Source organism: Myotis myotis, unplaced genomic scaffold (genome assembly GCF_014108235.1).
Source record: "Myotis myotis isolate mMyoMyo1 unplaced genomic scaffold, mMyoMyo1.p scaffold_m19_p_19, whole genome shotgun sequence".
Classification (NCBI taxonomy): domain Eukaryota; kingdom Metazoa; phylum Chordata; class Mammalia; order Chiroptera; family Vespertilionidae; genus Myotis; species Myotis myotis.
This window is the reverse complement of record NW_023416323.1, coordinates 29,010,931-29,036,409: the sequence shown is the minus strand read 5'-3', so window position 1 is coordinate 29,036,409 and position 25,479 is coordinate 29,010,931.

The following is a 25,479-nucleotide window of genomic DNA, read 5'->3' as shown; positions in this document are numbered from 1 at the left end:
TTAGTTCACACAAACACTCCATCCATGCTTTTGTTCCGGCCCTCCAGTCCAGTTTAAGAACCCATTGTGGCCCTTGAGTCAAAAAGTTTGCCCACCTCTGCTCTAGTCTATAATAATGAAAGCGTAATATGCTAATTAGACCAGACGTCCTTCTGGATGAAGCTGGGGCTGCGAGGGAAGCCCAGGTCCCCAGTGCCTGCCGGTGGCCGGAGGGAAGCCTGGGTTTTGGGTGCCAGAGAGAAGCCAGTGCCGGCAGCTAGGGGAAGAAAGGCCTACTCTTGCTCAAATTTCATGCCTCGGGCCTCTAGTATAACATACTCATAGGTTCTGGGAAATAAGACAAAGACATATTTGGGGAGGGGGCATTATTCTGCCTACCACACACAAGTTATGAGATAAAGAGTAATCCCTAAAGAAAAACAAATTCTAAGCCATAGGCTGAAATGGTAACTATATATGCATTAATATGTGAGAACAGCTACACTCTTATTGTTTTGGTTTATTGAAGAGCAGCTACTATGTAGGGCAAGCAAGGTCCCAAATAGCTGGCTAAAAATACCAAGAGCTGGGGATTTATCTTCCAGATTTCAAGAAACCGTTAGATACTAGAATTCTTTCCTTTGTCCACCAGCAACATCTTTCATTCATTGAGTTGGTGGAAAGTTGACAGTCCTATTTACATAGATACATTGTTGCCCATAGAACATGTTCACAAATGTAGTTTGGCTGAAACCCCTTTGCCCTGGAACTCTGGCCTCAAATGATTTATGCATGAATCTATAAATATAACCAACCACACAATAGAAACCTCTAATATTCCCCTGTGGAACAGCAAATGTAAATTTCTGCTTTGCTTACCTGATAGCAAGATATATTGAGGAAGGAAAAGTTAACTTCTGGCCCTGATTCATCACTTTTATTGAAGTTAAATTCTTTTGTTTTAATGCATACTTGATTGAGCAAGCATTTATTGAGGCAGTTATGGTTTGTAGGAGAAAGACAGTTGAAGAAAGAACAAATGAATCTAATGTAAATCAAATACTTAGCCCTTTTATAGGAACTACAAAGACTTAAATGTGTGTTCTTAATGGTAATTTTTACAAAACTCCAATAGGAGGTTTTGACAGTGATTGTTTCAGTGGGGAGATGGGTTTTTCCTTTCACATGCTAATCCCCTGCTCCTGGTGATATTTTTCCCCTGACTTCAGTCACGGAATTGAATAATTTATGGAATAAATTTTGTTGTAAATTTATTGTGTCACAAGCAGGTTGTAATTTCACTAACAGTTCACTTAAGTTATTAAGGTTAAAAAAAAAAACATATGGTTGATAGCATAGTGCATTTGGAGGTGTTTTATTTTTTTTTTCCCTCCCAGCAAGTTCACATCTTATATATTTTCAAATCAGAGGACTTGTCTAATTTTTATTCAGAATCCGATATGAGAAGGAAACACGCATTAACATAAGTGGGCTTGCATTTGCACACTGTTGTTGAATTTTGGAAGTCGTAAACAAATTATTGAAGATTTTTTGGAGACAGAAATAGTATTAAACCCACAGTACTATAGTGCTGCTGCCATTGTTTCCTGAATTACTGTCCCTTACTTGCTGATGAGGAATAAAGAGTAGGTGACATAAAGGTGAAGAAGATACTCCTTGAGGAGAAAAAGTCACATTAATCTCTTTAAATTTTACTTCTACTCTGAGGGTAAGACAATAGCAAATTATTACTCCCCCCAATCTTATCCAATACAAATGGACTATAAGAGAAAAAAATCTTTAAAAATCTCTCACAGGGGTATCTGATGGGCCTCCATCTACATTCACAACATCCTCAGGCTTCTTCTTTTTAATGGCTGTTCCGCTGTGATAAGAGGCAGCATTTGGCCACTGTGGAAACCTTTGCTTAGTTTCTGCCCCCAATGTTTCAGCATTCAGCAAACACACATTTAAAGTCTCCTGTTATTTACATTGAAAATTTTCTATTGACCCTGCCAGTGTGAATGAATTTCAAACAAGACGTTTCTTTCTCTGTATAGATGATTTCCCTAGGTTCCTGGTGGGAGTTACTTTTAATTCCTCTTGGAGTTGCCTCTATTCTTGTTAACACCCTGAGGATTTGCTTTCTGTTCCCCGCCCCTTCCCCCATCGCCTGGTGTGTGGCCCCCTCTCCCCACAATCTACTCTGGATATTCCAACCCTTGTACAGGGACGCTGGATAATAGCCACTGTTCTTGAACAGAAATACTTTTTAGGCCTTCAGAATAGACATTCTCACCATCTGTTACATAGAATCTAAAAATGTGATGTGAAAACAGGTTGTAATTAACTAAAAATGGGTAAGATTCTGTGTGTCTTAATGCATTTAAATTGAGGAAATAGCCTCTCAAATTTCCATGAAAAGACATGCAGCTTGTACATTAAAAAAAACTAATAGCCTTTATTTTTTGGAGCAGTTTTTGGGTTACAAAAAAATTGAGGATAAAGTACAGAGTTCTCATTTGTTTTCCCCTCCCCCTGCCAGCTTCCCCCGATAACATCTTGCCTCAGTGTGGTGCATTTATTACAGTTGATGAGCCAATGCTGATATGTCATTATTCACTAAAGTCCATAATTTATTCGTGGTGCTATATATGGAGGTGAGGAAAATACTTTCTTTTGCCCTTCAGTGTTCTTTCAGCTGGTCTAATAATTATCTACATGGGACAGATCAATAAGAGAAAATAACCAAATTTAATTACATGTGTACATATGGGAACCCATGTGTATATATGAGAGAGTCAGTGACTCCACATGAGAGGTTAAGAGACAGAAAGGGAAAATGAGGCATATCTGACATTCTGAGCTAAGAATGAGGTAAGACACCTTGGGGCTTCAGAGGGGAAGGTCATTTGCAGGATGATAAGAAGAATAGATGTTCAGTAATTAGAAGTTTACCCTGCCCTATAGATAAGTTATACAAATTTATTTCGGGTGTTAACATTTACTGTGGGCAAGGCCCCTAATTTAAATTCATTCAGGGAGAGTAAAAGTTTCTCTTGAGCTGCAGGGTCTTGATTGCCTTTAGCTCAAAATAATTCACATGTCAAAGTGGCACACTTTGGGGAGGCCTGTTCTGAAGCCTGCATATATTCTATGGGTTTTGGCAAATGTATAATGATATGTATCCATCATTATAGTATCAAATTGAACATTTTGACTGGCCCATGCTCCATCTACTCATCCCTACCACCCTACCCCCACACCAAATCTCTGGCAACCACTGTTATTTTTACAGTCTCCATAGTTTTGCCTTTTCCTGAATGTCTTATAGTTAAGTCAGCAGCAAAGGGGTTCCTGCCTTGCTTCCTCCCAAGATAGAAATCAAGAGAGGAGGTAAAACAGATTCAAAGAAGGGCTTACTGAAAACAAAGTGGAGGGAAAGGAGAAAAGGAGAGAGCTTGATGCATCAAGGGAGCATACACTGATGAAGAATATGGTTCCTTAAACTGCTCTAGGGCTGGGTTCTTCACACAGGTGCAGAGTAGATTTCTTTGCTTCCCATGTTCTTGCCTTGAGCTGGTATGGACCAGTACAGGTGCAGAGCAGAGCTCTTTGGGGAATGCCTAAAGAGATACCCTTTAAAAAATATATACATATTTATATCGATTTCAGAGAGGAAGGAAGAGGTAGAGAGAGAAACATCAATGATGAGAATCAATGATTGGCTGCTTCCTGCACACGCCACACTGGGGATCGAGTCTGCAACCCAGCATATGCCCTGACTGGGAATAGAACCATGACTTTCTGGTTCATAGGTAAACACTCAACCATTGAGCTACACTGGCTGGGCTGAAGAGAGACTTTTAATTCATTTAGGAGAGACCTAAAACAATAATTGAAGAGCAGTCCCATTCATTTTTAAGAGAGGCTCAGCCTGTCTCAGTTGGAATCAAACAGTGGGTAGCCTTATCAGATTGGATTCTTTCACCTAGCAATGTGCATTTAGAATTCATTCATGTCTTTTGTGGCTTGATAGTTTTTTTTAAATTAAATTTTTATTCAGATTATTACAGTTGTTCCCATCCCCCTCCCATAGATCCCCTTCACCCAGTTCCCACCCCACCCTCTGCCCTTAACCCCCCACTGTCCTCATCCATAGGTGTACGATTTTTGTCCAGTCTCTACCCTCAGCCCCACACTCCTTTTCCCCCGAGAGTTGTCAATCCACTCCCTTTCTATGCCCCTGATTCTATTATATTTACCAGTTTATCCTGTTCATCAGATTTTTTATTCACTTGATTTTTAGATTCACTTGTTGATAGATATGTATTTGTTGTTCATAATTTTTACCTTTACCTTTTTCTTCTTCTTCCTCTTCTTAAAGAATACTTTTCAGCATTTCATATAATACTAGTTTGGTGGTGCTGAACTCCTTTAGCTTTTTCTTATCTGTGAAGCTCTTTATCTGACCTTCAATTCTGAATGATAGCTTTGCTGGATAAAGTAATCTTGGTTGTAGGTTCTTGCTATTCATCACTTTGAATATTTCTTGCCACTCCCTTCTGGCCTGCATAGTTTCTGTTGAGAAATCAGCTGACAATTGTATGGGTACTCCCTTGTAGGTAACTGACTGTTTTTCTCTTGCTGCTTTTAAGATTCTCTCTTTGTCCTTTGCTCTTGGCATTTTAATTATGATGTGTCTTGGTGTGGTCCTCTTTGGATTCCTTTTGTTTGGGGTTCTCTGCGCTTCCTGGACTTGTAAGTCTATTTCTTTCACCAGGTAGGGGAAGTTTTCTGTCATTATTTCTTCAAATCGGTTTTTAATATCTTCCTCTCTCTCTTCTTCTGGCACCCCCATAATTTGGATGTTGGTACGCTTGAAGTTGTCCTAGAGGCTCCTTACACTATCTTCATATTTTTGGATTCTTTTTGCTTTTTGCTTTTCTGGTTGGGTGTTTTTTGCTTCTTCGTTTTTCAACTCTTTGACTTGATTCTTGCAATCCTCTAGTCTGCTGTTGGATCTCTGTATAATATTCTTTATTTCAGTCAATGTATGCTTAATTTCTAGTTGGTCCTTTTTCATATCCTCGAGGGTCTCACTAGATTTCTTGAGGGTCTCACTAAATTTATCGGCGGTTTCTAGAAAATTCTTGAAAAACCTTATAACCATGGTTTTGAACTCTATATCCAGTAGTTTGCTTTCCTCCATTTCTGTCATTTGTGACCTGTTTCTTTGTCTCCACATTTTGGTTGCTTCCCTGTGTTGATAGAGTGGCTTTCTGTGCTAGGTGTCCTATAGGGCCCAGTGGCTCAGCCTCCTCAATTACCTGAGGTGGACACTCTTGGTGCACCCCTTTGTGGGCTTTGTGCACAGTCTTGTTGTAGTTAAGCCTTGATTGTTGTTGGTATCAGTGGGAGGAATTGACCTCTAGGCCAATTGGCTGTGAGAATCAGCTGTGTCTATGATGGAAGAACTTCTGTGCTGGAGACACCCTTCTGGGGCAAGACTTGCTTCAGTGGGGCTTTGACGTTCACTGAGTCTGCCCCCTGAGTGTGTCCCTTATGGATCTGAGGAGTTGTAATCTGGATGGTCCCACTCTGACCACTGGGTACACTGGCACTTGGATCTCTAAGGAGGTGCTAATTTAGCCTCTGCCTGAGGCTACCCAGCAGCAGCTACGGAGAGATCTGCAGATTCCTCTTCTTTGGTTGGGATTTGGAGGTGCCCAGTTGAGGCCCAGCTGTGAAGCAATGCAAGCTGCTGTGGGGCCTTGGGCCTTCTTTTGGATGTTCTGGGTCTCTCTGACCCAGCTGCAATTTGTTAGGTAATTTTAGATTGCAAAGGGCCAAGCCATTCATAAGCAAAAGCCTCTGTGCACAGCTTGGGTAGGGCGGGGTCTTAGGGAATCCACAGGGTGGAGCAAACAGCTATGGCTGATCCTCAGCCCTGACCTAACAGGCCCTGGGTCTCAGTGTCCCACGGTAATCACTGCAAACACCTCTGAGAGAAAGCTGCCCTCGAGTTCCGCCTGATGCCAGACAGTCCAGTTTCTGTCTGTATGAGTCTGGGTCCCCAGAGACTCCACCAGAACTGGAGTTCAGAGCAGTCGGGAGCTTGTGACTCTCTCCCAATTGAAAAAGACAACCGCGTCCTCAGTTGCCAGCCCTTTCTGCATGCACCTCCGTACCTCTGCACTTAACTTCTGCACCTCCTCTGAGTCTCAGTGTGCTTTTCTCTTTCCTTCTAGTTGTAGAATTTCCACTCAGCCAGCCTTTCTGTGGTTCTGGATGATGTCCGTTTTGTCTTTTAGTTGTATTTTTGAAGTGGCTGTGCTAGGCAGCAATTTTAGGTGTTTACCTATGCCGCCATCTTGGTTTCTTTTGATAGGTTTTTAGGGTAGAAAAAAACTGCTATACTCTCCTAAGTTCTTTTGGGCTACTAACTAAATGGACAGATTAACAAGAGAAAAAACAAGTTTAATTTCTTTCATATGGGAGTTTTACATAGACATGAGAGGACCAAAGACGTCAGGCAGTTGAGGCTCCCATGCCATCTTGAGCTAAGGAGACAGCAGAAGGAAGTAGGAATCTAAGGCTCCAAAAGGAAAGAAGACTTTTCACAGGAAGATGGGAAGAGCAAATGTTCGTTAAACAAATGTTTGCCATGGGATACAGAGAGGAATTTGAGCAAAAAGGCCCTGCTGAGCTCCCCCAGCTCACCACACCTAGCCCATACTCTTTTTTAATATATGTGGTAATAGTTCTCTTTTACCAGAGATCTGGTTCAGGCCCTTTACCTAAATTCTTTTAGGCAGTGAAGGAGGTGGTAAAAAATTCTTCCTTAATCTTTTGCGCCTCGGATTTTCTTCAACTCAAAGTAATCCATATACCAAAGTGGAATATTTTGGGGCTGCCTATTTTGTTCCCCTTTAATAGCTCATATCTTTTTCATTGCTGAATAATTAGCTTTTCACTGGGTAACACTGAGAAGGTACTCAGATTTTCTGATGTGGTAGAAAACCTAAGGAGATTCACCTTTGCTCTCCTGAGTCCAAGCTGGCATCTTGTGTTTTCTTTTCCACTGATATCCTGATAGAGTTAAGTCACCAGCATAATGTATGTCCACAAAATAATGAGACTGATTTAACAATCCACATGGGAAAACCAGACTCATTAATCTGATCACATTTCTTATATTCCTGTTAGTGGTTTCCCTTGGCTAATTATAAATGACATATTATGTCTAGTCTCTTGCTCTCTGAGAAAAAGAGACTTGTTCTTAATGCTGCAAGTATGTATTTGATCTGAAACCAGCTCAGGCAAGTAATAATTTTTTGTGTCTATAACTGTCTAATATTAGGCACATATTCAATCCAACAATGCTTTTGAACACATAGTGGATATTAGGTACCAGTCTCTATACTGAGAAGAGATTAGTGAATGAGATGGAGCTTACAACATTGTATTGTAAACAATAGAAAAGTAATAAACAAACCAATAATATAATTTATATTCTGAAAAGTGCTATAACAAACAGAAATGTGGTAGAGTGGGTGTGTATATTTTGTGTGTGGATGCATATATGTGTGTATTGTCCAACTGTATGTATGTGTCAGTATGCAGTTTGTAGCTGCTTTTGCTAGGGTGTTTAAGAAAGGCCCCTTTAAGGAGGTGGCATTTAATTTTATGAGCAGCAGGCAACCGTGGGAAGATATGTGGAAGGGTATCTAGGCAGAAGGAATAGCAAGAGTAGTCAATAGTCCTGAGTCAGAGCTGAGTGTGTCCCAGAACTGAAAGAAGGCTAATGTGACCGGAGAAGATTAAGTGATGGGAAAATAGGAGATATAGGAAAATCAGGTAGGGGCCAGCTCTTACCTGACTTTTCAGGCTGTGAGCAGGATTTTGTTCTAAGATGTATTGGGAACAATTAACCTTACCCAAAGAGAGGTCTGGCCTTTGCTCTCTGCTCCTGAGGAGCTCCTTAGAATGCCCTGATTAATAAGAGTGTCTTTTTTTTAAAATCTGGGGGTCTTGAGCCACACTAGAGTCTAACAAAGCGATTTCTCATTATGGCTTTGGGCCATAGTACCAGTTCAACCTTTGGAGGAACTAGAGACTAAAGATCAGCCACACGAGCAATCAACCATGTCTAGGTGACCAAACCCCAATAAAAACTCTAGATGCCAAGCCTCAGATGAGCTTCCAGGATAATACTTCATGAGTATTGTCACCCATAATTGCTGAGAACACTTATAATTGTATACATGACTCTACCAGGAAAGGGCAACTGGAAGATCTGTGCATGGAACTCTCCTATAATTTGCCCCATGCTCCTCTTCACTTGGCTGATTTCAATCTATATCCTTTCACTGTAACAAACCATAACCATGAATATAATAGCTTTTAGTGAGTTCCATAATTATTTTCAAAGCAAAATATCAAACTTGCAATTAGTGTCATAGTGTAGGTCATCTTAAGGACCCTGAACTTCGTTGTTGGTGTCACAAGTGAGAGTGATCTTGGACAGTCCCTTTATCTGCAGAAGCCATTGGAGTTTAAGCAAGTGAAGAACAAGGTTTGATTTTTACTTTAGGAAGATGACTTTGCTCTGTTAGGAGGCTATTACAGATGTCTGGAAAGAGATGATGGAAACTTAACCAGGATGACAGCGATGGTGATGGTTAGAAGTGGTTAGATATGGCACATGTTTCGTCAATGAAGTGATGGTACTTACTGATGAATTGACCATCATATTTGCTATCACAGATAAGTGTTTGGATAAACCCCACTATTACATATCAAATAATTTTAGGTTGTATAAGAGGAAGACCTTCTGAGAAATCTAGAAAACCCTTCTTGCATTTTTCAAGCAAGCCCTTTGAGCTCATTCTCTTCTTAGGACTAAATTCTTAAAACATATATAATACCACACTACTAGTGTTTACAGACTTTCCCATAACAACTTTCTTTGTGTGTAGTTCAAAGGTTTATAGTTTAGGAAAATTGGAGACTACATGGGTTTTATATGTATTGGGTGTCCATTTGGAAGCAGGCTCTTTCCATTGTGTCATACCTCATGTTCCAGGGCATTCAAGCATTTCATGAAACTTCCTTTTTTATTTCTGCATTGAATATAAATCTAGTGTTATCTTTGAATAAATGTATTCAATGTCTAGCACTGAGTCTGGCATGCAATAGGTACTAGATAAGTATTGGCAGCATGAAGGAACAAATAAATGGCATTTGAGCTTTCTTCGTCAGTCTAATAACAAGCACACAGAGAACCTCACAGGTCTTCAAGTATTTAGGTTTGGAGGCAACCAGGTGTCCTTACTACTATAGTCTATCTATCTTTTGGGTCAGCGGTTGCCAACCTTTTGGGCCTCACAGACAGCCAGTGGTCCACGGACCACCAGTTGGCGACCGCTGCTCCAACGGTTTCCTTAAACCAGCAGTTGCCAACCTTTCGGACCTCACGGACCACCAGTAGTCTGTGGACCACCAGTTGACGACCTCTGCTCTGGGTGAGAGTGAAAAGTTTGGCTCAATTATTATGTGAATTAATACCAATTCTATTATTTGTCTAAATCCAACCCCTTTATTGGATGAAAACGTTTTTATTTATTTATTTATTTTTTCTGACTCACTGTGTCTTCATTGAATTTCTTCTGGGTGCCAAGCACTAGGCTGGCCCTGGGTATTATAAAAGAAAAAAAAACAAAACAAAACATCATCCTTACCCTCAATGATTTTATGTTCTCAGTGAGCAAAACTTCTTTAGGGAGTAGGGAGATGGAGAGAATGGGAATCATTTTCTGTAGGACAAACATTTCCTTGGATGTTGAAGTGTTGGTGGCACGCAGTGGTGACAAAATTAAAACCAGGAGGCAGATGCACTGGAGTTAGCTTTAACTCTTATGTGACTCTCTTCTACACTAGGTAGATAATCAGGATCAAGCATTCAAGGGAACAGGTTGTCAGTTCTTTCCTACTAGAAGGCATAAATTGCATACCACTTCTGAGCATGTAAAAACTCTTCCTGAACGTTCTCTATGAATCTTTGTTTTTCTGCTCCATCTTGCTCTGGGCCTTGGGAAGTTGATGCTTCAGGACTCCATCATCTTGACGTCCTAGCTCAAATTCTGTAGTTTTTTGTTTGTTTCTTTTTTTAACAAGGAATAAAATAATGAACTTTCCCTCAAACCCCTACAGGGGAGATAAACAAGTTCTTAAATACATAATGTGGAGAGTAATGCAAGTTAAATACAAAGTGCTCTCAGGTGAGAGGAGGTTTGAGGAGCACAAATCATATCTGGTGAGTGGATGGGGGAGCTGAGATGTGGGATTGGGAAAGATGGTGTGCTACAGCCAGCTTTAAAAATGCCTTTGTAACCTCTCATTACATTTTCAGGAATTTTGCCTGCTGGTTGATATCACCTTAGTAGCTTGAAATCTGCCAAAGTGGGAGTATTTACACCACAGACATTGATAAACTCTGCAACTCAGGGTTTCCTCCACACAAAGCTGTTTGCTTTGATTTTTATATATTGATTTGAAAGAGAGGGAAATATTGATTTATTGTCTCATTTATTAATTCCTGTATATGCCTTGATCGGGGATCAAACCTGCAATCTTGACATAGGGGGACAATCTCAAGGAGGATGCTCTACCAACCGAGCTACTAGGCCAGGACTAGAGCTATTTGTTAAACAATTACCAGCACCCTGCTGTAAACCTGCTGGAGAAACGTAGCTCTTAGATGAACCTGGGATGTGAAAGGGAAAACTCTGTAGGTAGAGAACCTAGCTAAAGTCCAGGCAGGGAGGTAAGAAAGGACACGTGTGTGTGTGTGTGTGTGTGTGTGTGTGTGTGTAGAACAATGCAAAGGAAGCATGATTAAATGGTAGGAGAAACATAGGGGAGCATTAAGAATGAGGCTGGAAGGCAGGTTAGAGTTTTGAATATTTCACAGTAGTCTAAAGGATTTTGTACTTTTTCTGGTACTTCATTTGATAGAAAGTGGAGAGTCATAGAAGGGTCTGAAGCATAAGAGTTAGGCAATCAGCCAAAACCGGTTTGGCTCAGTGGATAGAGTGTCGGCCTGCGGACTGAAAGGTCCCAGGTTCGATTCCGGTCAAGGGCATGTACCTGGGTTGCGGGCACACCCCCAGTGGGAGATGTGCTGGAGGCAGCTGATCAATGTTTCTCTCTCATCGATGTTTCTAACTCTCTATCTCTCTCCCTTCCTCTCTGTAAAAAATCAATAAAATATATTAAAAAAAAATAGTTAGGCAATCAGAGATGACATTGTAGAGGTTGTTTAATCTGTCATCCAAGATCAAGGTCACAGAGTCTTCTGAAACTCTCAGGTTCTCCATGTGCAATCAGTTTCCAAATCTTGTCACTTCAACTTTCAGGATTTTTGTTCATTTGATCCCCTTATTTCCATTGCAGGTGGGAAGCTTAGGAGCTGACCTTGGGATGTAGAAATGAGGTTTCTGTCTTTAGGAGGCCTTTTCCATGTCAAATGACACATTTGGCATTTGTAGGGTGTGAGGTAAAAGATCTAATTTAATTGCTTCCCAGATGCCTAGCTCATTGTTCCAAATTATTGACTAGTTTTCCTATCCTCACCAGTTTTAAAGGCCAGTCTACAAGGATGATAAAGGTTAATATCCAAACATATCATCAGATTGTTTGGTGCTTTTCCCAATGAGTTCTAATGATACTAGTATCCCTAAGATGATCCTAAACCCTTTACTTCATTGCAGAGTATTCTGAGATGTCATATCAATTGACTTGTTTTAATTTGGGCTCACCTAGAAGCAGACTCTGAGGCATAGCAGGGCACTGGGGAAGTGAAACAAGGAAGGGAAGGTAGTGAACAACATTTATTTATGATGCAAGTTAACATTGTGGGTAATTTGTTTTGGTTTTAATCTGTAAAATAAAAATTGTAATAACTAAAAGTTACATAGTAATTATTATGTACTAGGAACTTTTCTAAATCCTTTGAAAAACCTTAACTCATTTATTCTTTACTAGAGGCCCGGTGCATGAATTCGTGCACCAGTGGGGTCCCTCAGCCTGGCCTGTGGGATCGAGCCAAAACCAGCTTTCTGACATCTTGCAAGGGTTCCCGGATTGTGAGAGGGCGTAGGCCAGGCCGAGGGACCCTGCTGATGCACGAGGAGGTACGCGGGAGGTTGGCTAGCTGGGGGGGGGGGGGGGGGACGGACTGCGGGAGGACTCCAGGATGTGTCCAGCCCATCTTGCTCAGTCCCAATTGGTCAGACCCCAGCAGCCCCCTGGTGGTCAGTGCATGTCATAGCGACCAGTTGAATGACCTTAGCATATCATTAGCATATTATGCTTTGATTGGTTGAATGGACGACCAGACACTTAGCACATTAGGCTTTTATTATATAGGATAACAACTTAATAACTTCTCCATTTTACAGATGAGGAAACTGAGGCAAGGGCAGATGAAGTATGTGTTCAGAGTCACATAGCTTGTTAAGTGGCAGATCCAGGAATCTGCAGGACTTTCACAGACCACAGGACTAATTATCCAGGGGGAAATAGTCTTTATAATGAGTGGTTGAAAAGCCAGGGCTTCTGAAATTACATCACTGGTGAAAACTGTGCAAAGTACTTGCCTTTGCCCTGTTGTAGTTAAATGTTTGTGAAAACCCAGGTATGGCCCTTAGACATGTCATTCTAATTTTAAACAGTAGGCAATAATTTTCTAATGAAAGCCATTAAAAATTAGTATTAAAGGAGAGGATCCACTTGAATGATCTTAAAGTGGATTTATTATGCTATGGGAGGAATAAGGAATAGGGGAAAACACAAAAATGAAAACCTTTTGTTTTGATGGCATTGGTTTATGTATCCAGCTTCTTTCCCATCACCATGTATCAAAAATTAAAATGGAAAAAAAACATTTTTGCCTTTCATTTCTTATTTAAAATTTGTTATGACTCTAATGTTGTATATTTAATTTTAAATTTGCATTTCATTTATATGTCCCATTGATGTAATTGGTGCTCACTCACCCCAGTTTTAAAGGTTAATAACCTCCTAACCTGAGGGGAAAAAAGGATGATAAGAAGAACAAAAGAACATCTCAGGGTTTAGGTGACCGTTTAAACTACTATCTCTCTTTTAAAAATAACTTATTCTATTTCTTGCCCTTTCTGCTCATGCCATTTTGTGCTTTCCAAAGCTCGGCTAGCCATTAAAAATAATTAATTACTTTAAGGTATTATTTTCAAAGGAATTATAAATAAATTACTTTAAAAATTAGACCTTGGTTTGCATTATAATGGCAAGAAGATAAAGTATTTCTATTTTGTGAACCTATATTCAAATTAGAGCATTGTTGTTTGTGATTTGAAATATACACTAAGCTATTTTTCTTATTCATATCTTAAGAACAGTGTTAGTTCCATGTGCTTCTTAAGCACATTAGTTAATCTTGTGGAAAGTTATTTAAATACAATAACAGAGTTTTAAGAAATGTATAAAGGCTGTTGATCAAAAACTATGCCAAATCAATGTAGTTCTCATCACTGTATTGTAAATAAAAACATTAGTGTAACAGCTAACATTTCTGTTCCAGCAGCACTAGCACAGTGTTTTTCACATTGTAGCATTGAATCAAAGCTTGTTGAATGAACAGATGGATGAATTGATATGATGATTAATTTTATGTGTCAAATTAGCTAGGCCACAGTATGCAAACATTTGGTCAAACATTATTTTAGATATTTCTGTGAAGGTACTTTTTAGGTAAGATTAACATTTAAATCAGTAGACTTTGAGTAAAGTCCTTTTTCTTTGTCTCCACATTTTTTATGCTTCCCTATGTTGATAAAGTGGTTAAGTGTCCTCTAGGGCCCAGTGGTTCAGCCTCCCCAATTACCTGAGGTGGACACTCTTGGTGCACCCCCTTTTGGTCTTTGTGTACAGCCTTGTTGTAGTTAAGCTTTGATTGTTGTAGGTATCACTGGGAGGAATTGACCTCTAGGCCAATTGGCTGTGAGAATCAGCTGTGTCTGCAGTGGGAGAACTTCTGTGCTGGAGAAACCCCTCCGGGGCAAGACTTGCTTCAATGGGGCTTTGGTGCTTACTGGTCTTCCCCCTGAGTGTGTCCTTTATGGTTCCACGGAGCTGCAAACTGGATGGTCCCACTCTGACCTCTGGGTACACTCAACCTTAATTCTTTGAGTTAGTGTTTTTCTTCTGATGTAGGCATCTTTACAGTGTTCTTGCATACGAGGGAATATTGATCAGTTTGACCGCATTATAGATTTTCATTCAGCAACAGGGCTCCTACAACAAATGCAGAATTGATTTTGAGAGAAACTCCTGTCCCATAAAAATTTTAAGAACTGGAGCAATGACCATCTGTTCTGATTATTTTAAGTGCAGCCCTTTTTGGCAGTCCGATACAGATGATCTCTTTTAGCCCTTTTAGGAGTGTGATTTTAAGATTCTTTGTTGGAAAAACTGACTGAATCTCTTGCAGAAATAGGTCAACAAGGGGCTCATAAGTGTTCATTGTTTTACATTTGAGAGTCTTTTGCTGCTCTGAGGATAAAGACTGGCTCACTGCTGGGGATTAAAGGGTTTTAAGGCAGGCCAAATAATAACCAGCTGGCCTCAAGTAAAGTTTATATCCTAAGACTTTCTTTTATATTCCCCAAAGATTTTATGTTTACAAGAGAATTCAGAATGAATTTACCATTGGTGCATGTTGGTATTCCTCTAAGTCTTATCATATAGGAACCTGGAGAGGAAGTTTATGAAGACAAAAGGAAAAGGAGTTATAACATAGCAAAAGTGAGTGAGAACCAAGGAAATTTTATAGGCCTGGAAAACAATTGTGGACCGAATGTTTTTGGAAATATAGAATGCTAAACGTGTGAAAATTCAGTGTTTTCACCAACCTAAACAAAAATCCACAATCAGGAAAATGGAGCTTGATAGTTTAACTCTCTTATACTCTTCATTTTCCCTAGTAGTAATTCTCTGTGCTTCAGAGCAGCAAACAAGATGGCTTGTGCACAGTGCTTCAGTCATGGTGTTCTGTGATATTAGCTGAGGATCAACATGACAATAGTTGAAAAGTACCAATGACCCCATTTCCAGGCTAAAGCAAGGGTTGCTGTTGGTATTTGGGGGCAGAGATGTATTCACTGAGATACAAGGTCAGTCTTGCCCCATCAGGATTCTGAACAACATCATGACCAGGCAAACCTTGCTTCATGGTGAACATTTTCCTGCAGTCTTCCCTGTAGCAAACATGCATACATGAAATAGACAGTGGGGCTTTGAGGCAGGGACAGAGCCAGGATTTGTGGGGCCTAAAGCTTATATAATAAGAAAACAGAAACTGATGGGTACAAATTATGTATGAAAGTAAATATTTAGTTTGAAAAATTATAAAGCTCAAAAAGTAGGCAAATACAACAAAAGCCGTATGAATGGAAAATAATATAACATTTTTTAAAAAATATATTTTATTGATTTTTTACAGAGAGGAAGGGAGGGGGATAGAGAGTTAGAAACATCGATGAAAGAGAAACATTGATCAGCTGCCTCCTGCACACTCCCCACTGGGGATGTGCCCGCAACCAAGGTACATGCCCTGGACCGGAATCGAACCTGGGACCCTTGAATCTGTAGGCCGACGCTCTATCCGCTGAGCCAAACCGGTTAGGTCTAATATAACATTTTAATTAATTAATTGCCCAAGACACCTCAGTGATTCTTTTTTTCCTTATAGTTTTTGGTTATATAGTCTTGACAGTTATTTTTTAAAATTTTCCAGCTTTTTTGAGACATTGTTGACATAAGTTTAAGGTATACATGATGATTTGATACACGTATTTGACACTGATTTTAAATTGTGCTTTCTAGTCAGAGGACAGAAAGATAATTCAGTTTTATTTTCTAGCATGGTTAACTGGCATTTTGTTGTTGTTGATGCTTAGAAAAATTTATTTTAGTGTCCTAAGTCTTTATTGGTAAATGTAAATTTTTGAGATTGCTTAGAATTAAAATTTAGAAAACCTGCCCGCAAGTTTCTTTCCTGTTTGGGCAGGAAACTATGAGATTGCAAAGCATTTCAAGTTTTCTTAGAATAGTGTTGGTCTTTGAATTGACAACACTCATTGTTGTCAGTGTCTTGTAAATTAGAAGTTTTATGTTATTTTCATCAATATCAGGACTACCTGTCGAATCAGGAATAAATGTAATCTTTTTCTCAGTGTGTTTATTTGGGTTCCTCTTCCTTATTAATTTAATGATCAATCAATCCAATAGTGTATTCATTATGACTGGTCCGCATTTATCTCTTTCTTTTATGAATTACTGCTTTTGGTGTGATTTAAACATTTTTGATGCAATTCTTTTCTTGATGTCAGAGTAATTTCTATTGACTTCAACTCATTTTATCTCTTTTGTTACATATTCCAATAATTTTTATCTGAATTTTCAGTTATTTAATAAATTTATTTATTAATTAAAAGTACAGACCCTTTATATACATCTAAATCAGGAATCAAAAATTTCTCATTTTATTAAAACCTTATAAGACATCTTTCTAAATTATAGTTAAAATGGTGTGCTTATTAAACTTTCCTGTTGAATAAAGAAAATGTGTGATGTATTTCAGTTGTATACACTGTGCCATTTCTGAAAGGAGAGAGCTTCTATTTTGACTATGCATTGATGAGAACTGAATTTTCTCCTTCCAATTTTGTACATATAATGATTGGAAGAATTTTTTACAGTCTAGCTTCTGGCTTGATACCTTTCAAACTTTGTCATATATAATATAACTCCTGACTTTGCTCCTTCATGTCATCTAACTGGGTGAGTGGGCACAGTGGGAAGTACAGATTTTCCTGGAAACAAATTCTCTGGGAAGATGAGCAACATTTTAGCTACATGGAACAGGCAGCAAAACACATTAGTATATCCCCTAAACCCCAAACCATAAACTTCTCCTTTACCAAACATAAAAAATGCCTCTTGTCTCTCTGCTGCCACCTGACACAGGGGAAGTATGACAGAGAAATCAGAGTGGAAAGGGACAATGTCCTAACTAATTATGGTTTAAAATATATTGGCTTTGAAAATTTATAAAAACACTGCTAGGTCTCTCCAGAGCTTTGAAAGGGGCTGTGCAAATGAGAGGCCCTAAAGCAGAAACTTTATTAGTATCTTGGTAAAGATGCCTTGGCTGAAAAGATAAAACACAATTTTGTATGTTCTACTGAGGTCTTCTCTTGGTCATCGATATGTGTCTTTCTGGGGCATACATTTTTCATATGGTACGAAAGGTAACTTTTGCATCTTAGTATTTTCTAGAATGCTTATCTCTGCGTGGGGACTCGGGGTTTCTGGTTTTTCCTCTGTAAGTTCCCTCCACCCATGTGTTCATCTTGAAGGAAACTTCCCTCTGGGCATATGTAGCTTCAAGTACTTAGCCAATTTTAATTTGAGAGTGAAGCCAGGTGTTTCCCATGTCCTTCATGGTTGCACTTGAAAATGGTTCATTTATACATTGGTTTTGATTGTGTTTCTGAGGCTCACTTAAAGCTATCATAAGCATAATATATAAACTGTTTTTTGCTGATTTTTATATTTGTTTTAAGATACTACTTCAAGTTTTATTTCGTATTGAATTTTTTATTATGCTTATTTACAAGTTACATATACAAACGGCTTGCCTCCATTTGTGCATGAGAATGTGACAACGGGGATGATGGTACCTCATCAAAGATTTGCCACATTCTCATAAACAAATGGTCTTTCCCGCTGTACCATGTGTTCGCATAGGTGTGTGTAAGGAATCATCTAGGCCCTAGAATCTAGGGGGAATATGAGGGCAATAGGAGATGATTGACTCATTCATAGTTATGAAGGTACCAGCCAGTGATGGAGACATGACATTACCAAGTGAGTGTAAGCTATAAACTCCAGAAAGCTCTTGGCCACCTATTGCTTGTAGTTTTTTTGTTCTGTTTGTTTCTTGAATAACTGTGTGAGATGGATCTACTAGCTTTAACACTAAGCTGGATAGTAGCTAGGTATTATTTCCTAGTGAAGAAAGGATTTTTTTCAAAGTAGTGAATTATTTTTTATAGAGATAGTTTTCTCATATCTATTTGTCCAGGGAAATAATAGCTAAAAAAATTTTTTAACACATAATCATAAGGAAAACAATATCTGATTATTGTGATTTTTTTGAGGTTACCTTCTTAATTAAAAAACTAAATTCTCCTATTTTCTAGGAAACTTCAGATGTGAGAAGCCAAGTGAACAGTATATTTTCTCACTGTATTACTCTAATCTTATTCTTTAGGTCAAGGTTAAGTAGGTCTAGAAAAACAGAAATCTGTGTTTGTAATGCAATAAAGTGTAATGAGTGTGGCAACTTTTTCTAATTTACCTCAGCTGGATATGCAAATGAAACGATTAAACTTATAACCCATAACTCTGTGGGGGAACTGATGGGTAACGAAAATGCACAGTATTTACTGTAGCTAATGGGAAAGTTGTTAGATGATAGGAATGTAATATGTTCTATGTGAAAATCTGCTAAAGAGCTAGTTAGCAGTGTAAATGAAGATTTGGTTATTTAGGAATAACCTTCAAATTGGCAAAATTAGTCCCAACAGCACGATTTAAATTTTTAAAAAATCATTTATTTAATGGTGTTTGAATTTACTAACTACAGCTTGTTATATGTGTTTAGAGATCTAGTTTTATAATTGGAAAGTCAGTAATTTTAAATGGACATAATACACCAATGCAGTATACCAGTTTTTTATAATACTAGAGGCCCAGTGCACGAAATTCGATCAGGATGTGGTCCCTAGGTCTGGCCGGCAATTGAAGCACACGTGTCTGGTGTGGAAGGGTAGGTCCCAGCTGACCTCTGGGCCCTGGGCAGTACCTGGGCCTCTGGGCCCCCGCATGCCCCTCTCCACCCAAGTCCCCACGTGGAGATGCGGTGAGTGTGGCCGGACACTGTCGTCCTCTGGGTCACCCAGCAGAGCCACACAGAAGCCAGGCAGGCAGCACACTCTCTCTGGCTGGCCTTGCAGACTGGCTCATGCACAAACCCTTGGGGAGCCCGACTGGCCCCTGCGGTCCCGGCGGCTGTGGCCCTGCTCACCCAGAAGATATCGCGCGGGTACAGGGTGGGCTCCTCCTTGGTGCTCAGCACCTGACCTTGTGGGGGAGGCGGGGGGAAGGCTAGGGGGAGGCTTCCCCTGTGCTTGAGCCCTGGCATCCCCGGAGAGAGTAGCAGGGGGAGTGAGAGCAAGCTCGGTGAACACCCCGCATTCCCACTGCACCTCCGTCCCTGTAACCCCCACCCCCAGGTAGCCAGCGAGAGCTCCCAGCAGGTAGCCGATGCCCGCCATGTTCCGCATTGCCCCCTGGTGGTCAGCGCACGTCATAGCAAGTGGTTGAACTCCTGGTCGAACTCCCAGTCCAGGGGACAATTTGCATATTAGGCTTTTAATATATAGGATTTTTCTTCAAGAAACTCAAATTTTTCACAATATTTAACTAGTTAATCCCATAGCATACTTTCCAGGAAGGCAAGGGTTAGGGTAATAATAATTTTATAAATGTAAGAGTTACATTTGCTCAAATTCTATCATTAATGACCTGAAATAAAATTCATGTATTTGGGCTCAGTCAATATTTAAACAAAACAGTGATTTTCTTTCTACAGCTAATTATAAAATTTTCTGTTTTGTAATCTGTGTATATATAAAGTTTCTAGCCTTTAGGGGTCACCTTTCCACTTTACACCAAAATGACCTACTCTGAAGTATTCATAGGGATAAATGAGTAAACAGTTGCAAAACAGTAAAAGAGGTAAATCCATCATGTTAAGGAAGCAGAGAAAAGTCCCTTTTCAGATTAGCCTGAGAGAGGACTGTGCATAAACCACTCGTGAAAACATGGACTCTTGTGATTAGTAAGAGCGTAGGGTTCATCCAGTTCACTTTCTTCACAATGCTGCATAGATTGCTTTACTCTGTAACAACCTCGTTGACCAGGAGTCACCTGGCTTGAGCCCTTGCAATAGTAGGAAGCTAGCAGGTATTTAGAATTGCTGATATGCAACCATTTTTAACCTATAAAATGGCAGTTTCATATGGTTCATCCTAATAACTTCCTCTTCATCTGAAGCCAAAATCTAGCTCTCTGTCCCATTTCGACATAGAATCTTTTAAAAACTATTTAGGAAAAGAGATTTAAACTCCATCTTTGGTACACAATATTGATATTTCACATTTCTTCTGTGCCAGGCTCCTAAAATCAAAGTCAAGCAAAAGGAGAACCATGAACCTTTCATAATTGTCTTTTCTTTGGTTATACCATCATTCTCTATAATCAGTCTCCAAATAGCCAAATTTTCCAAGTTTGTTTGCATAAAGAGACTACACTCTAAACCAGTGGTTGCCAACCGGTGGTCTGCAGACCACTGGTGGTCTGAGGTCCAAAGGTTGGCGGCCGCTGCGAGACAATCTTTGAATCTAAATGGAAGTCATGACATGGGCTGAAAAAGGTCAGATTAGGGCTTTGGAAAATTCCTGGGACAGGTAATAAAATGAGAAAGTAAAGAGGATACAACCAAATTTTTAGTTTAGATGGATTGAACTCTTAAGTAATAAAAATCTGTAGTTTCTATGTAGAAGTGGATTTTGATCTTCATTTTTGTTTTAATTGGGAATTATGTTACTTACAAGTGAAAATAGACATGATTCAAAACAGTTAAGTTAGTAAAATGGTTTGGTTTTACTGAAAATGCCTGGTGAGTTGATGGGATGTTAATGTATTTCTTTTTATTTTATTTTTTATTTTTTTAATATATTTTTTATTGATTAAGATATTACATATGTGTCCTTGTCCCCACGTTACCCTCTACCCCCCCACTGCCCCCGCTCATGCCCTCACCCCCCCGTTGTCCATGTCCATTGATTAGGCCTATATGCTTGCATATAAGTCCTTTGGTTGATCTTTCCCCCTTACCCCCACCCTCCCCTACCTTCCCTCCAAGTCCCGACAGTCCAATCAATGCCTCTCCGTCTCTGGATCAGTCCTTGTTCATCAGCTTATGTTGTTCATTATATTCCACAAATGAGTGAGATCATGTGGTATTTATCCGCTCTCCAGTTCCATCGATGCTGTGGCAAATGGTCAGAGTTCCTTTTTCTTCTTCCTCTTCTTAAAGAATACCTTTCAGCATTTCATATAATGCTGGTTTGGTGGTGATGAACTCCTTTAGCTTTTTCTTATCCGTGAAGCTCTTTATCTGACCTTCTATTCTGAATGATAGCTTTGCTGGATAAAGTAATCTTGGTTGCAGGTTCTTGCTATTCATCACTTTGAATATTTCTTGCCACTCTCTTCTGGCCTGCATGGTTTCTGTTGAGAAATCAGCTGACAGTCGTATGGGTACTCCCTTGTAGGTAACTGACTGTCTTTCTCTTGCTGCTTTTAAGATTCTCTCTTTATCTTTTGCTCTTGGCATTTTAATTATGATGTGTCTTGGTGTGGTCCTCTTTGGATTCCTTTTGTTTGGGGTTCTCTGCGCTTCCTGGACTTGTAAGTCCATTTCTTTCACCAGGTAGGGGAAGTTTTCTGTCATTATTTCTTCAAAAAGGTTTTCAATATCTTGCCCTCTCTCTCCTTCTGGTACCCGTATAATTCTGATGTTGGTACGCTTGAAGTTGTCCCAGAGGTTCCTTACACTATCTTCATATTTTTGGAATCTCTTTTCTTTTTTCTTTTTCGGTTGGGTATTTTTTGTTTCTTTGTATTTCAAATCTTTGACTTGATTCTTGGGATCCTCTTGTCTGCTGTTGGATCTCTGTAAATTATTCTTTATTTCAGTCAGTGTATGCTTAATTTCTAGTTGGTCCTTTTTCATGTCCTCCATGGTCTCACTATACTTATTGAGGGATTCATTAAATTTATCGGTGGTTTCCATAAAATTCTTGAAAAACCTTATAAACGTGGCCTTGAACTCTATATCCAATCGTTTGCTTTCCTCCATTTCTGCCATTTGTGACCTGTTTCTTTGTCTCCGCATTTTGGCAGCTTCCCTGTGTTGATAGAGTGGCCCTGCGCGCCAGGTGTCCTGTAGGGCCCAGTAGCTCAGCCTCCCCAGTTACCTGGGGTGGACACTCTTGGTGCACTCTTGGTGCCTTGGTTGTTGTAGGATCACTGGGAGGAATTGACCTCCAGGCCAATTGGCTGTGAGAATCAGCTGTGTCTAAAGTGGGAGAACTTCTGTGCTGAAGACACCCTTCTGGGGCAAGACTTGCTTCAGTGGGGCTTTGGTGCTCACTGAGTCTGCTCCCTGAGTGTGTCCCTTATGGATCTGAGGAGTTGCAGTCTGGATGGTCCCCCTCTGACCACTGGGTACAGTGGCTCCTGGATCTAAGAAGGTGCTAATTCAGCCTCTGCCTGAGGCCACACAGCAGGAGCCACGAAGAGGCTCAGCTGTGAAGCAATGCAAGCCGCTGCGGGGCCTTGGGCCTTCTCTTGGAAGTTCCGGGTCTGCCTGGCTGGGCTGCAGTTAGGTACATTCACATGCAAAAGCCTCTGCTGCAGCCTGGGTGGGGCGGGGTCTCAGGGAATCCAAGGGCGGATCAAGGAGCTATGGCTGATTCTCCGCCCGGAGTCGCGGGTCTCAGTGACCCGCTAATTGCTGCAAGCACCTCTGAGGGAAAGCCGCCTTCAAGTTCGCCCCAGACCAGCTTCTCCCCGTATGAGTCCTGGGTCCCCAGAGACTTCCCGGAACCGGAGTTCAGAGCAGTCGGGAGCTTGTGATTCAAAAAGACAGCCGCGTCCTCAGGTGCCACCCCCTTTCCTCGCGCGCGCGAGCCGCCGTACCTCTGCACTTCACCTCCGCAGCGCCTCTGGCTCTCAACGTGCTTTTCTTTCCTTCTAGTTGTAGAATTTACACTCAGCCAGCCTTTCTGTTGTTCTGGATGATGTTTGCTCAGTCCTTTGCGGTAATTTTCAATTGTTGTGTGAGGCGACAATTTCCCGGTGTTTCGTATTTCTGCTATGTTCAAGTTATTCATAACTGAAATACAACTAACCACTGAACTTATGTTGTGGTAAACTCACTAAAATTGCCTGGTGACAATTTCTTAAATACAGACATGACGGTTGGAGAGTGTTAATTTACTTCTTGAAGGACTTGATTTGAATACTAATTCAGATGTAAATGTCACAGTTTGCAAGCTTAAAGAGTTACAGTGATTATTTCACAAGTACAATATTTGAATATCATAACATTTCTTTATTATAGAAGAGAACAGATAATCATTCAGCCAGCCATAAGTACCAACAGCTATACTGATGTTAGTGGTGACGTGGGCTCTCAGTTCTTGAGTTTGGTAAAGAAATAATCCAGAGCCAAGAACTCTAGTTAAGAAGTTCATTTAGCATGCAAAGTGAAAGTACACTAGAATAGAAGATTCAAGCAGGATGCTCAGAGAACTGCTTTGGTCTTTTAGAAAGAAAGTCACAGAGGCAGAAGAGCTGAGCCAGCTGGGCTTCATTACAGAGACAAAAGAAAAGCCCGCAGAGCTTAGGTGAAAGAAGCAAAGAGCCCTGGCCAGTGTGGCTCAGTTGGTTGTCCTCTAGTGCACTGAAAGGTTGCCAGTTCAATTCCTGGTCAGGGCACATGCCCAGGTTTCAAACTCAATCCCTGGTTGGGGTGCATTTGGGAGGTGGCCAATTGATGTTTCTCTCTCTCCCTCTCTTTTCCTCTCTCTCTCATAGAAAAAAAAAAAAGAATAAAATTGCTTAAAAAAAAAAAGCAAAGATACATGCCTAAGGAAAGAAGAGAGAGAGAGAGAGAGAGAGAGAGAGAGAGAGAGAGAGAGAGAGAGAGAGAGAATGCACTAGGTTCTTTGTCTTAAGCGTTTTTATCATTTTCTAAAGGCAGGAATTTTAGGATATCTCAGGGGAGGATCTTAGTAGAATATTCATCAGCTTTCCAAGTGTGTCCTTTAATATGCTGATTATTTAAAACAACCATATAGAGTCAGGGTCATTTTCTCTACTGATTGGTCCGAATTAGGGTAGGCAGTCATTGGGTATTGCATCTGGTCCTGATGCCAGCTATAACATTGCTTTGTCTGGTTTTGCTGCTTTTTTGGGCCTGGAGGCCTAGATATTATCTGTAGTTTGACCAAAACTGTCTCTGTGGTCAACAGACCTGAGGCTTTGTTTCTACGATTAGTCAATGCTTATCAAAACCTCATTGTCCTGAGGGCTTAATGCTTACGGGCATGGTCATTAAAGGGAGAAGAAGGCAGGTGAGTCAGGGTGCTGCATGAGATCAGTTTGAATCAAGCTATTTGTCTCAGTTTCCTATTCCACTTGCCAAGGAATTTTCCTGGATTCCTATTATCCTCCTAGTCTCAAACATAATCTGAATTCATTATTTTAATTATTATAATTATGCAATTTATAACTAGATGTTAATTACTAAATAACATGGTTTCTCAGTTTTGATCTCCGATATTTGACTTCACACATTTGCAGATACATATATACTAAATTATGACTCACTTTCTTAAAACAATTCATAAAAATGACTTCAAAATAAGATTTTTAAACTATATCCAACTTAAGACAAATATTAACTATTTTTTTAGAGTTCCTTATGCTAATGAAATTTTGATTATATGAATTGTCTAAGATATTAAATATATGACTTACTTTGAAAGCTCATTTTTCTAGATTAAAATTACTGAAAACAGGTATATATATATAAAATGATTTTTCTCAAAGTGATGGCCTTCAGATCAGATATATCAGTATCACTTGGGATACCTGTTAGAAATGCAAATTCTGCAGGCCCAGCTCATACTTACCGAATCAGAAACTTTGGTGATGGGGGTCCCAGTCACATGTGTTTTAACAAGCCTGAGGTAATTCTGGTAATGGCTAAAGATGGACCACCTGTGATCTGAAAGACTATTTCTCCGATTGCAGCCAGATGCCAGAAAAGCTGCTTTTCACAATAACCACCCCCATGTTTATTCGCATCTCTGAAACTCCTGTCATAAATCTGGTTTTGAACTGTTAGTTAAGGCTAATTCAGATTTGAACCCATTTAAAATGAAGAAGTGCAGTCTCTTAAAAGCATTTTCCCCCAATTTAATGCCCAGATGATAATTTCATTGCTTAAGATGAAAGTAACTATTTGTCTTATGATTTTCAAACTGTTACTAATTCAAGCTAACCAGGAGAGTTTCATCTAATTGGATCAATTATTGATGGATAAATTCACTAGAACTAATCTGAAAGCAGAGATTTACTTTTTCATTTGTCTTTTTCCACCCACAAAAGGGGAACAGGAATTAACTGCCAATAGTTACTGCTTTTCTCTGTACCATTTCTAGCTTGCATTTACTGTCATGAAACACACTT